The sequence below is a fragment of the Bubalus bubalis genome, chromosome 5 (genome assembly GCF_019923935.1).
Source record: "Bubalus bubalis isolate 160015118507 breed Murrah chromosome 5, NDDB_SH_1, whole genome shotgun sequence".
NCBI classification, from domain to species: Eukaryota; Metazoa; Chordata; class Mammalia; order Artiodactyla; family Bovidae; genus Bubalus; species Bubalus bubalis.
The window spans coordinates 48,421,153-48,435,113 of record NC_059161.1 but is presented as its reverse complement, the minus strand read 5'-3'; the positions used below and the strand labels follow the sequence as shown (position 1 = coordinate 48,435,113).

General features: G+C 36.1%; 1 protein-coding gene across 1 annotated transcript in view; it reads right to left on the bottom strand.

Annotated features, from left to right (window-relative positions):
* Positions 1 to 13,961, bottom strand: part of CATSPERE (catsper channel auxiliary subunit epsilon) — a 160,672-nt gene that overhangs the window by 134,794 nt on the left and 11,917 nt on the right. The gene's annotated exons all lie outside the window — the stretch shown is intronic.

The following is a 13,961-nucleotide window of genomic DNA, read 5'->3' as shown; positions in this document are numbered from 1 at the left end:
CATTATGTAGATATATACATACATAAAAACTGCTTCATTGTTTTTACTTGTAAAATGGGAATTATAATACCAGTTATCTCATAGATTTGATGTTATAGGATTAATGACAGTGTATAAGAAGAAAAAAGAAGTTCACCAGAAAATTGGACACAACCCTAAAGTATATAAAGCAAAATTTGACAGTTATTAGAAGATATTTTAAGTCATATATATAGTGGACTTTTAACACACATAGATTAAAGCCATAGATTAAACTTGAAAAAAAAGATAATTATAGTCGACCCTTGAACAATTCAGGGGCTAGGGGGACTGACGCTCCACAGAGGGAAATCTGCCTATAATTTATAGTTAGGCTTCTATATATGCAGTTCTTCAGTATCTATGATTCCACATCCACAGGTTTAATCAGCTTTGGATTGTGTAGTACTTCAGTATTTACTACTGAAAAAAAACTTTGTATAAGTGGGCCAGGAGAGCTCAAATCTATAGTGTTCAAGGGTCAGTGTGTGTGTGCGCGTGCGCGCGCGCACACACACACACACACACACACACACACACACACAAAGGCACGTGTGGGTATTTCTAAAATTGACCAATAAAAAATACATTCTTTTCTCACATAGATCATTTACCAAAACTGACCACATTACAAGGGAAGTGTTGCTGCTGCAGCTGCTGCTAAGTCACTTCAGTCGTGTCCGACTCTGTGCGACCCCATAGACGGCAGCCCACCAGGCTCCCCTGTCCCTGGGATTCTCCAGGCAAGAACACTGGAGTGGGTTGCCATTTCCTTCTCCAATGCATGAAAGTGAAAAGTGAAAGGGAAGTCGCTCAGTCGTGTCCGACTCTTAGCGACCCCATGGACTGCAGCCTACCAGGCTCTTCCGTCCATGGGATTTTCCAGGCAAGAGTACTGGAGTGGGGTGCTGTTGCCTCTCCAAGGGAAGTGCTAGCCAGTCTCAAAGTATTATTATCATACATACTATACCTTTGATACCAGTGAAATAAAATTGTAATTTCTTATAAAGTGAATCAGAAAAATATCTTAGGATATTCGTAATCTTTAAAAAAAACTGTACTTTTGAATTATTCATGGAATAAAGTAGAAATCACAATGAAAATTACATAATGTTTATGAAAAAATAAAAGCATTGATGTTATCAAAGCTTGAAGCATGTAAATAGGTCCTAATGAAAATGAATACCTTTAAAAGAAATAAGGTAGTTTGAAAGTGAATAAAATCAGTTTTAAGTATAAGATGCTAATACAATAACCTATGAGAGAACCCCCAAAAGTAAAAAGAAAGATATAAGAGAGAAGAAAAATGGGAATTTACAAAAGAAAATGAATTGGGATGGGTTAGTGGTGACATAATGTTTTAATCTACTCAAATTTCTTATAAACACAGATAGAACAATTAGTATAGCAGCCAAAAAAAAAAAAATGGACAGTATCAACAATAGAATTCAGTGACAAGGTATCTCTCAAAACCCCAAAATAAAATTGGGATGGAACAAACCAGCTAAAACTAGCAGATTTGTGTGATATCAGCATAAGAAAGCAACTACAGTAGACCTTAGAAGAAAACACCTAAATCATTATAGGTATTCAGTAGACACTGTAGGAGAACAATTTGAGGATATAACCAGAGGGATTTTTATATTTTTCAGTTTCTTCTTAAGTCTCTGATAATGTCTGAAAGGGCAAGAGGTGGGACCCATGAACTCCAAAATCAATGAGCCAAAGACCTCTTCTAGAATAACGATCCATAATCAAAATACAAGGAAAAAAATACCAACTGAGCTGGAAAGGGACAATAAGAACAAAGGAAAGGAAAACAACAGATAAATGAAAGGGGGAAACAGAATCTGGGAAGCTCAGAAAGTATTAGCCTTATTTCTGGACACTCTATGGAACAACATAAGAGGTAACTCTAAAGCCATGAGGTTAGAAAAGTTATTTTGACACACCACTTCTTCCTTAAAGAGCAGGAAAACTAATTTCATGCTTTAGAAAACTGTGCAACAGAAAGAGGATCATGCTCAAATCACACACAATTATAATAAGAAAAAGGAGAGTAAAAAGCAGAAAAAACCTCCCTAAGACCACACTCAGTAAAGACTCTTTTTTTGGTTTGGTCACACCATGTGGCTTGCAGGATCTTAGTTCCCCAACCAGGGATCAAACTTGTACCCCCTGTAGTGGAAGCGTGAAGTCCTAACCACTGGGATCTCCAGGGAATTCCCTCAATAAATAAATTGAAACTACCACAGGTCCTGGTGGCTCAGATGGTAAAGCGTCTGCCTACAATGTGGGAGACCTGGGTTCGATCCCTGATCAGGAAGATGCTCTGGAGAAGGAAATGGCAACCCACTCCAGTACTCTTGCCTGGAAAATCCCATGGACAGAGGAGCCTGGTAGGCTACAGTCCATGGGGTCACAAAGAGTCAGACATGACTGAGCGACTTCACTTTCACTTTCATAACTTAATATAAGGGTTAGTTTTATGTGTCAATTTGGCTAGATTGTAGTAATTAGTTATTTAATCAAATGATAATATAGGTTTCTATATAAAGTTATTTTATAGATGTGGTTTACATCTACAATCAGTTGACTTCAAATAAAAGAGAATACTTTGATGATGTGGGTGAGGCCCCTTTCGACCAGCTGGAAGCCTTCAGAGCAAAAACGAAGGTTTCCTAGAGAAGAAATTCTGCTATAAGACTACAGCATCAATCTCTTGCCTGAATTTCCACTCTCTGGCCTGGCCTAAAGATTTCAGATTTCTCAGTTCCCACAATCACATGAGCCAATTTCTTAACATAAATCTAATATAAATATGTATAAATTCTATTAGTTCTGTTCCTCTGGAGAGTTATGACTGATATGCCTATTTCAAAATGAGGCAAAATAAATAAAAGATGATAGAAATTATGAAAGAAAAATATAAATAAGAATTTAAAACTCATAAGCTAAACTCAGGAAAAAGTACAAATAAAAAGCCAATTTAGAAAAAAACTAAATTAGCACAATTGTGAATAAACCTAATAAATAAGGTTTTGAGAAAAATAGAAGGCTTTTAAAAATAAAGAGATAAAAAGTGACTCAAGAATAAGTGACAAATATTAAAGACAGGCAAAGAAAATCCAATATATACATACTTGGGAAGAAGAAAACCTAAGCAATTGAGACAGAAAAATAGCATTAACATTAACAATAACTCAAGAATAATATGTGAAGAAAAATTACTTGAAACAATGTACTGAAAGGGCAAAACTCATACATAGGAAAAACAATTAAGAATGATTTTTTTTTTAAGACCAACCTAGGATCTCTATTAATAAAAGCATTGAAGTTGATAAGAAACCTTCTGGGGATCCTGACAAAAAGAACAATTTATTCACAAGGGAAAGAAAATTAGATTTCCAGTAGACTTTTCAGAAGCAACACTTTATGTCAAAGACAACAAAGATATATAAAAGGAAATAAAAATATTAGCCATAATTTTTGTATCCAGATACACAAACTTTTAGATAAAAGTTCACAGATAAGGTCTTATGACCATAAAACAACTCAAGAAATATTGCTGTTATGAGCCCTTCTTGAGGAAACTATCAGAAAAAGAGATTCAGATCCCCAAAATGACTGCAGAGACATCAACATAAGGACTGGTGTTAGGTATTAAATAGGAATTATTCTGCAGAAATATGTCTACATGGTGGCTATTAAAAAAGGAATATAACAGCTAATGACAATACTCTGACAACGTATCAGCATATGAGTGGTAGTTGAATTATGGTTAGCCCAGGTAATAGTGGTCCAATAGTTCAATTCTCTCCACACATTTCCCCTCAAAATACACAGATCAAAACGGAAATTTAAAAAAAATAAATAAAAAATACACAGATCAAAAAATAAAACCAAGAAAATTCTATATTACAGTATAACTAGAAGACAAAGTACAATACACACTTCAAGAAACCTCTAGGTAAAAAAATAAAAACTTTTAGTAGAGCTCTCACTCAAGTCCCTGTCATAATCTTTTGTGTAAAAGAGCTTCGGAAAAACTGCAGAAAAGAGGAACAAAAGTTTAAGACTGAATTTAAATCAACCAAAGAAAGTACACTGTTAAAAAAAAAAAAAGAAGAAGAAGAAGAAAAACACTGCAAAAAGACTCCTGGAAGATCAGAGTACTGATTATGAAGAAAAGAATTAAAAGTGTGTGAGAGTTGAGGTAGGAGCCTCAGAAAGGCATCACTTTTGGAGAGAAGATAAAGGAGAGACACTCTGTGGAAAGTGAGTGGTGAGGGGAAAGAGAAGCAAGAAAGAGAAATGTAGGATATTAAAGCTAAAACAAACAAACAAACAAACCTCAAAATAAACACAGCACCCTCAATAAGAAGCCATCAATTAAAGAAACTGTACTTTGCTACAATGAGCTAAGAAAGCAAACTAATTAGAAGTCTCTTAAAACAAACCAAGCTGCTAACCTGTCCATGTAATTCATAGATATAAGCTGTCTATATGAGGACAGAAAATGAAAATAAAAACATTTCGGTTAATAAAACTTCCTTAAAAAAAACACACACACACAAAGCAGAAGAAAACTGCAAACTAACATTCTAAACTAAATATTCTCAAACAAGTATTTAATGGTGAGAATGAAAAATTATGAATTATAAATTCACAAACTAGGGACAGAAATGAACCACAAATAGAAATGAGTTGACTGAACTAGGAAATGAAACAGATAACTATAAAGGAAATGAGGATTAAAATAGTGGGAGATTATGTTTGAACAAAAACTGAATAAAAGGCATTGAAGAAAGACAGAAAAGCAACCAGAGAATATAAATGAAAGAAGTAAAGAACCAGAGAGAAAATGATTGATATGGAAATTGATATGGAAGGCAAACAAAAAAATACAAATCCAACACACTTGTATAATTGGAGTCTGTGAAGTTGAAAAGAAAAAAACAACGGGAAAAGAGGTAATATTTATATTTGGTTTGTCTTTTTATTACTGAATTATAATAGTTCTTCATATATTCTTGGTACAGGTCCCTTATCAGATATTTAATTTGCAAAAATTTTCTCCTATTCTGTGGACTGTCTTCACTTTCTTCGTGGTGTCTTTAGCAGCACTACAGGTTTTAATTTTGATGATGTCCAATTTAAGTTTTTCCTTTTGTTCCTTGTGCTTTTGGTGTCATATCTAAACTATTTTCTAATCCAAGATCATGAGGATTTCTCCATATGATTTTTTCAATGATTTTTATAGTTTTAACTCATATACTGAGGTCTTATCTCCACTTTAAGTTAATTTTTAGATATAGTCTGAGGTAGGAGGCCATCTTCATTCTTTTCATGTAGATACCTCACTGTCCCAGAACTATTTGTTGAAAATAAATGGAATTTTCCATTATTTTTCCATGGAATTTTCTTGAAGTAGTTGTAAAAAAGTCAATGAGGTTTTAATTTTTGGACTCTTCTATCCCACAAATCTATCCAACTGTCTCAATTGCAGAAGTTTTGTAGTAATCTTTGAAGTCAGGAACTGTGAGTCTTCCAATAAGACTTTTGTTCTTTTTCAAGATTGTTTTGCCTATGCTGGTTCTCTTGAATTTCCCTGTGATATTTCACACAAAATAACACTCAGTTGGTAGTTTTAATAGCTTTTTAAATGGATTTCCTAGAGCTTTCTATTTAGAAGGTCATATCATACACAAATAGAGGTCAGTCAGTTCAGTCACTCAGTCGTGACCAACTCTTTGTGACCCCAAGGACTGCAGCACTCCAGGCTTCCCTATCCATCACCAACTCCCAGAGCTTGCTCAAACTCATGTCCTTAGAGTCAGTGATACCATCCAACCATCTCATCCTGTCATGCCTTCCCCTGCCTTCAATCCTTCCCAGCATCAGGGTCTTTTCCAATAGGTCAGTTCTTCACATCAGGTAGCCAAAATATTGGAGTTTCAGCTTCAGCATCAGTCCTTCCAATGAGTATTCAGGACTGATTTCCTTTAGGATGGACTGGTTGCACCTCCTTGCAGTCCAAGAGACTCTCAGGAGTCTTCTCCAACACCATAGTTCAAAAGCATCAATTCTTCAGCCCTCAGCTTTCTTTATAGCAACCTCTCACATTCATACATGACTGCTGGAAAAACCATAGATTTCACTAAACGGACCTTTGTTGGCAAAGTAATGTCTCTGCTTATTAATATGCTGTCTATATTGGTCATAGCTTCTCTTCCAAGCAGCAAGCATCTTTTAATTTCATGGCTGCAGTCACCATCTGCAGTGATTTTGGAGCCCCCCAAAGTAAAGTCTCTTACTTTTTCCATTGTTTCATGATCTGAGCCACAGTCAGCTCCCGGTCTTGTTTTGCTGACTGTATACAGCTTCTACATCTTTGCTGCAAAGAATATAATCAATCTGATTTCGGTACTGACCATATGGTGATGTCCATGTGTAGAGTCTTCTTTTGTGCTGTTGGAAGAGGGTGTTTGCTATGACCATTGCATTCTCTTGGCAAAATTCTGTTAGCCTGTGACCTGCTTCGTTTTGTACTCCAAGGCCAAATTTCCCTGTTATTCCAGGTATCTCTTGACTTCCTACTTTTGCATTCCAGTTCCCTATAATGAAAAGGATCTTTTGGGGGTGTAAGTTCTAGAAGGTCTTGTAGGTCTTCATGCAACTGTTCAACTTCAGCTTCTTCAGCATTACTGGTAGAGGCATAGACTTGGATTACTGTGTTATTGAATGGTTTGCCTTGGAAATGAACAGAGATCATTCTGTCATTTTTGAGACTGCATCCGAGTACTGCATTTCAGACTCTTTTGTTGACTATGATGGCTACTCCATTTCTTCTTAGGGATTCTTGCCCACAGTAGTAGATACAATGGTCATCTGAGTTAAATTCACCTATTCCAGCCCATTTTAGTTCACTTATTCCTAAAATGTTGATGTTCACTCTTGCCATCTCCTGTTTGACCACTTCCAATTTGCCTTGGAAGATCATGGACCTAATCTCCCAGGTTCCTATGCAATACTGCTCTTTACAGCATCAGATTTTACTTAAAATATGCAATACAGTATCGCTAACTATAATCACTATGCTGTACACTACATTCCCGTGACCTATTTTATAACTGGAAGTTTGTACCATTTGACCCCCGCTTCACCAATTTCACACTCCCCCAAGCCCCACTTCTGGCAACCATCACTTTGTTCTCTGTGTATATGAGCTGTTTCAAAAATTGATTCCACATATAAGTGAAATCATATAATATTTGTCTTTGACTTATTTCACTTACCATAATTCCCTCAAGGTCATAAATTTCAACATTTCATTACATTATGACTTAATAGTATTTCACTGTGTATATACACCACATTTTCTTTATCAGTTCATCCAGTGATGAGGAACTTAGGTTGTTTCCATATTTTGGTTATTGTAAATAATACTATAATGGACATGGGGACATATCTCTTCCAAGTTAGTGTTTTCATTTATTTGGATAAATACCTAGGAATAAAATCACCGGATCATACAGTAGTTCAATTTTAATTTTTTGAGAAACCTCTGTAATGCTTTTCATAGTAGCTGCACTAATTTTCATTCCCAGTAACAGTGCACACGACTTTCTTTTTCTCCACATCCTTGCAACACTTGTTATTTCTTGGCTTTCTGATAATAGCCATTCTAACAGGTGCAAGATGATATCTCATTGTGGTTTTGACTTGCATTTCCCTAAGTATGAGAGATGTTGAGCACCTTTTCATGTATCTATTGGTCATCTGTATGTCTTTGGAAAACTGTTAATTCAGATACTCTGCCCATTTTTAAATGAAATTGTTTGTTTTTTGCTATTGAGTTGTATGAGCTTATTTTCTATATTAACCCCTTATTATATATATGATTTGCCATTCAGTAGGCTGCCTTCTTGTTTTGTTGATGGTTTCGTTTTTGTGTAGAAGCTTTTTGGTTTGATGTTGTCTCATTTATTTTTGTTGCCTTTTCTTTTGGTGTCAAATCAAAAAAATCATCACCAAGACAGATATCAAGGAGCTTACTTGTCTATTTACTCCTATGGAAGTTTTATTATTTCAGGTCTTGCCTTCAAGTCTTTAATCCATTTTAAGCTAACTTTTGTGTATGGTATAACATAATAGTCTAGTTTCATTCTTTGCATGTGGCTGTCCAGTTTTCCCAGCACCATTTTTAAAAGAGATTGTTCTTTCACTTTTTTATAATCTTGGATATTCTGCTGTAAATTATTTGGCTATACATTCATGGGTTTATTTCTGGAGTCTGTTCTGTTCGATTGATCTATATCTGTTTTTATGCCAATACCACACAGTTTTTATTACTATGGCTTTGTAATATTAATCAGGAAATGTGATGCCCTCTAGCTTTATTCTTTCTTAAGGTTTCTTTGGCTGTTTGGAATCTTTTCTGGTTTCATACAAATTTTACAATTGTTTATTTATGTGAAAAATACCAGTGGAATTTTGATAGGAATATCATTTAAATGTAGATTGTTTTGGGCAGTTCGGACATTTGAATAACATTAATTCTTCCAGGAATTAATTATATTCCAGGAATTAATATATTTCAGAAATTAATAATATATATTATAGGAATTAATAATATTAATTCTCCAGGAATTAGGAGAGTGAAAAAGTTAAAACTCAACATTCAGAAAACTAAGATCATGGCATCCGGTCCCATCACTTCATGGCAAATAGATAGGTGGCTGGCGCTTGCAAGCCCACCCTGGCAGAGGCCAGGGGAGTGGGATTCTGCAAGGCAGGAGCTTTTAGGGTGGTGGATGGAGCATGCACTCCACTCCCAGAACCTATGGAGGTGGGGGGAGGGGGTTAGGAGGGGCTGTTGCGTGGAGGTGAAGGCTGGGTGCTCAGAGAAAGAGACTGCTATGGCGATCTGCTCCTCCCTTCGTGCACGATCTAACAATGGAGTTTTGCGTCTATGGCGGCCCTGGATTCTTCTGTAAACAGCCCAGTTGCAGCTATACCACACTCGAGCCCCTTCAGGCTGTCTCCATGAAGCCAACACCAGTCCTCTCCCTGGGTCTGTCCTCTAAACCCTTGGTTATCTCTCTTTGTGAATGTCAAAGCAACCTATTTTACTTTAACAGTTCCTAGTAGTTAAGGATGTGCCAAGAGTTATCAGTGACCCCAAGGGGGAGAATCTATCAGCACTTAGATTCATGTTGATTAGCATCCAGATCATCAGGCAGTAGATTTTAAAGTGTGCAAATATATATCGTCTTGAGGGAGTGCTGCAAGTTGAACCTCCAGGAAGAGCAAATAGATGGAAATGGATTTTTTAAAATGTTTTCGATCAAGAAGATTCATGGAATATTTAATCCCCAAGGTATTTTATATACGCCTTATTTTCTTTCTTTCTGTAAATATGGCTTTTAAGCAAGCATAATACTACTGGTTTTATCATTTACTATCTTGACTTTTATCAGCCTTCTTCTCTGATAATCAAACTCTGGCACCTAATCTGCATTTCTGAAATGACATAACTGCATTGTTTTGGTGACCAGTCATTAATTAAAAACAAAACATTTCTGTCACCTACATAAAGTGATAAAGGAACAGTAGAGAGGAAAAGGGATAATTTTTTAAAAAAGACTAATAAAATGGTCAATCATATAACAAAGCTGTTCAAGAAAAAAAGATAAAGTAAACAAATAATATTAGAGAAATAAAATAATTACAAATAGAAATTCAAATGGCATGTAAAGATATAAAGAAATAGATAAATTTGAGGATAACTGCATGTTTTATAAGGAAATAAAGTTTTAATAATTTAAATGGGAAAAGAATTTAAAAAAGAATAGATACATGTATATGTGTAACTGAATCACTTTGCTGTACACCTGAAATTAATGCAACAGTGTTAATCAATTCTACTTCAATATAAAATAAGTATTTTTAGAAAAGAAGATATAGTTTTCATAGATTCCTTTTCCCTGATTTTGAATAATGTGAATACAACAATATATGTAAATAGAATATAAATGTAAACTGAGAAATTACTTTGTAAAATCTTTTGGCACCATCTACGAAACCTGAACATATGCACTTGCCCTATGATTTATTTCACTCTTAGGTATATACCCAGCAGAAATACATGCATATGTTAACCAGAATATCGGTGTAAGAATGTTCATAGCAGCCCTAATCACAGCAGGCTAAAAATGGACACTACTGAATTGCTTATCTAGAGTAGAAGGATACACATACTGTCTTGTGTTAATTCAAGGGAAAACTGTAGAGAATTGAAACTCCAACTACATGAAATATGTGGCAGACAAGATACATGAAATATATCAATAGGAAATAAGAAAGTTCAGAAATTAACGTATCCATATATAGAACAAATAGCTGAGAAAAGAAGAGAAACAAAAGGCAAAGGAGGAAAGGAAAGACATAACCATCTGAATGCAGTGTTCCAAAGAACAGCAAGGAGAGATAAGAAAGCCTTCTTACGTGAACAATGCAAAGAAATTGAGGAAAACAATAGAATGGCAAAGACTAGAGATTGCTTCAACCAAGGAACATTTCATGCAAAGACGGGCACAATAAAGGACAGAAACAGTATGGACCTAACAGAAGCATAAGGGATTAAGAAGAGGTGGCAAGAATACACAGAAGAACTGTACCAAAAAGGTCTTAATGACCTGGATAACCATGATGGTATGATCACTCACCTAGAGCCAGAGATCCTGAAGTGTGAAGTCAAATGGGCTTTAGGAAGTACTACTAGGAACAAAGCTAATGGAGGTGATGGAATTCAAGCTGAGTGAATTCAAATCCTAAAAAATGATGCTGTGAAAGTGTTGCACTCAATATGAGAGTCATTTCCTAGGCAGGTTGATAGGGAGTCTAGGGGTCCCCAAGGAGAGAGGAGTCTGGAATTCTCAAGAAGGAAGAAAGGACAAACTTTTTTGTCTTTCTCTACATTCCTTAGGATTATATAACAATAATGTATCCTGCCTAAGGACAGTCTTTGGATTCAACCTTTTGTTATCTTAAAATGTTAATTATGGGAGTAGACCTGGTCTTTACAAGGATGTATCTTGCCTGAGGACAGTGTTACCTTAAGATGTAAATTATGGGAGTGGGTCTGATGAGGTCTTTGCAACCTCCAGACATTCTTTGGATTATATAACCTCATTGTTAACACTAGCAAGCGGGTACTCTTTCTGCCCTCTTCTGATGCCTATGTCAGAAGCTTTCTCTATCTCCTTTACACTTTAATAAAACTTTATTACACAAAAGCTCTGAGCGATCAAGCCTCGTCTCTAGCCCCGGATTGAATTCTTCTCCTCCGGGGGCCAAGAATCCCAGTGTATTCGCATGATTCAACAACAACCTTTCAAATATGCCAGCAAATTTGGAAAAGTCAGCAGTGGCCACAGGACTGGAAAAGGTCAGTTTTCATTCCAATCCCAAAGAAAGGCAATGCCAAAGAATGTTCAAACTATGACACAATTTCACATGCTAGCAAAATAATGCTCAAAATCCTTCAAGCTAGGCTTCAACAGTACGTGAACTGAGAACTTTCAGATGTAGAAGTTGGATTTAGAAAAGGGAGAAGAACCAGAGATCAAATTGCCAATATCTGCTGGATCATAGAAAAAGCAAGGGAATTAAAAAAAAAAACCATCTATTTCTGCTTCACTGACTAGGCTAAAGCCTTTGTGTGGATCACAATAAACTGTGGAATATTCTTAAAGAGAGAGAGGTATACCAGACCACCTTATCTACCTCCTGAGAAACCTGTATGCACGTCAAGAAGCAACAGTTAGAACCAGACATGGAACAACAGACTGGTTCAAACTTGGGAATGGAGTACATCAAGGCTGTATATTGTCACCCTGCTTATTTAATTTATATGCAGAGTACATCATGAGAAATGCCAGGTTGGATGAAGCACAAGCTGGAAACAAAATTGCAGGGAGAAACATCAATAACCTCAGATATGCAAATGACACCACTCTTATGGCAGAAAGCAAAAAGAAACTAAAGAGCCTCTTGATGAAAGTGAAAGAAGAGAGTGAAAAGCTGGCTTAAAACTCAACATTCAAAAAACAAAGATCATGGCATCCAGTCCCATCACTTCACGCCAAATAGGTGGGGGAAAATTGGAAACAGTGACAGACTTTATTCTCTTGGGTGCCAAAATCACTGTGGACAGTGACTGCAGCCATGAAGACACCTGCTCCTTGGAAGAAAAGCTGTGACAAAACTAGACAGTGTATTAAAAAGTGGAGACATCACTTTGCCAACAAAGGTCCATATAGTCCAAGCTAGGTCCATATAGTCCAAGCTAGGTCCATATAGTCCAAGCTATGGTTTTTCCAGTAGTCACGTAAGGACATTAGAGTTGGACCCTAAAGAAGGCTGAGCGCTGAAAAATTGATGCTTTCGAACTGCGGTGCTAGAGAAGATTCTTGAGAGTCCATTGGACTGCAAGGAGATCAAACCAGTCGATCCTTAAGGAAATCAACCCTGAATGTTCATTGGAAAGACTGATGCTGAAGCTGAAGCTCCAATACTTTGGCCACCTGATGCAAAGAACTAACTCATTAGAAAAGACCCTGATGCAGGGAAGATTGAGAGCAAGAGGGAAAGGGGATGACAGAGGACAAGATGGTTGGATGGCATCACCGACTTGATGGACATGAGTTTGAGCAAGCTCCGGAAGAGACAGTGAAGGACAGGGAAGCCTGGTATGCTGCAGTCCATGGGGTTGCAAAGAATCGGACGTGACTGAGCAACTTAACAGCAATAAAATATATAGAGCAAAGATGATACCAAAAAATAATACAGAAACAATAAGTTGTTTTAATACATGCTGGTTCATTCTATGGAGAAAGTAATATAAAGACCTATCTTATATTATATACAAGTTGGACTCCAGATATTATTTATGATCTTTATCTGAAAGGTAATAATATAAAGCATATAATAGAAAATGTAGGATAAAAATCTTTGCAACTTTAGGTAGACAAAATTTTTTCTTAAAATTCTAAAAAAGTATAAACTTTTTTTTTAAGATTTTTTCTTTGATGTGGATCATCTTTAAAGCCTTCATTGAACTTGTTACAGTACTGTTTTTGTTCTGGTGTTCTGATCACAAGGCATATGGGATCGCAGCTCCCCAACCAGGGAATGAAACCACAGCCCGCCCCACCCCCCACCCTCTCTGCATTAGAAGGCAAAATCCCAATCACTGGACTGAAAGGGAAGTCCCCCCAAAAGTATAAATTTTAAGGTTAAACAAAGGAGCAGATGACTTGACAAAAGTCATCCTTTTTAAACAAAATTATATATCCATGGACAAAGTCAATGGTTAGATGAGTAGATAAGAGGCTATGAAATGATAACCAAAACATTTAAAATCAACATTTGACTAATATATAGAGTAGAATGTAGATAACACTCTGTATATCAACAAAAAAGGAGCAGAAAATTAAATGGAAAATGAGCAAAGTGAGCAGGCTGTTCAGAGAAGGAGAGCCCTGCATAAATATGGGAAAAAAGGTTCAAAAATCACTACTCATCAGAGAATTGAAAATAACAACAGCATAAACTACTAGTATGTGGTAGTAGTTTGGTGAAAAAAAGGGAAAATCTATAGTACCAAATATTGGTGGGGATGTTCACTGGGTAAGAATATAAATTGTGATTTCCAGTTTGGAAAAAATCTTCAGAATTTAGTTAAACTGGGTGTCTGTTTCCCTATGTCCTAGCAATCATAGCTAAAAAATTATTGCACAGATTCATAAAATGACATGTAGAAGGGCATTCATCACAATGCTGTTTGTGGTAGTAAGAAGCCATTCATCCATCATTGGTTGGGGGCCTAGGTAAATAATATATACACACTAGTAATCAGGCAACCTTAAGAAATGAAC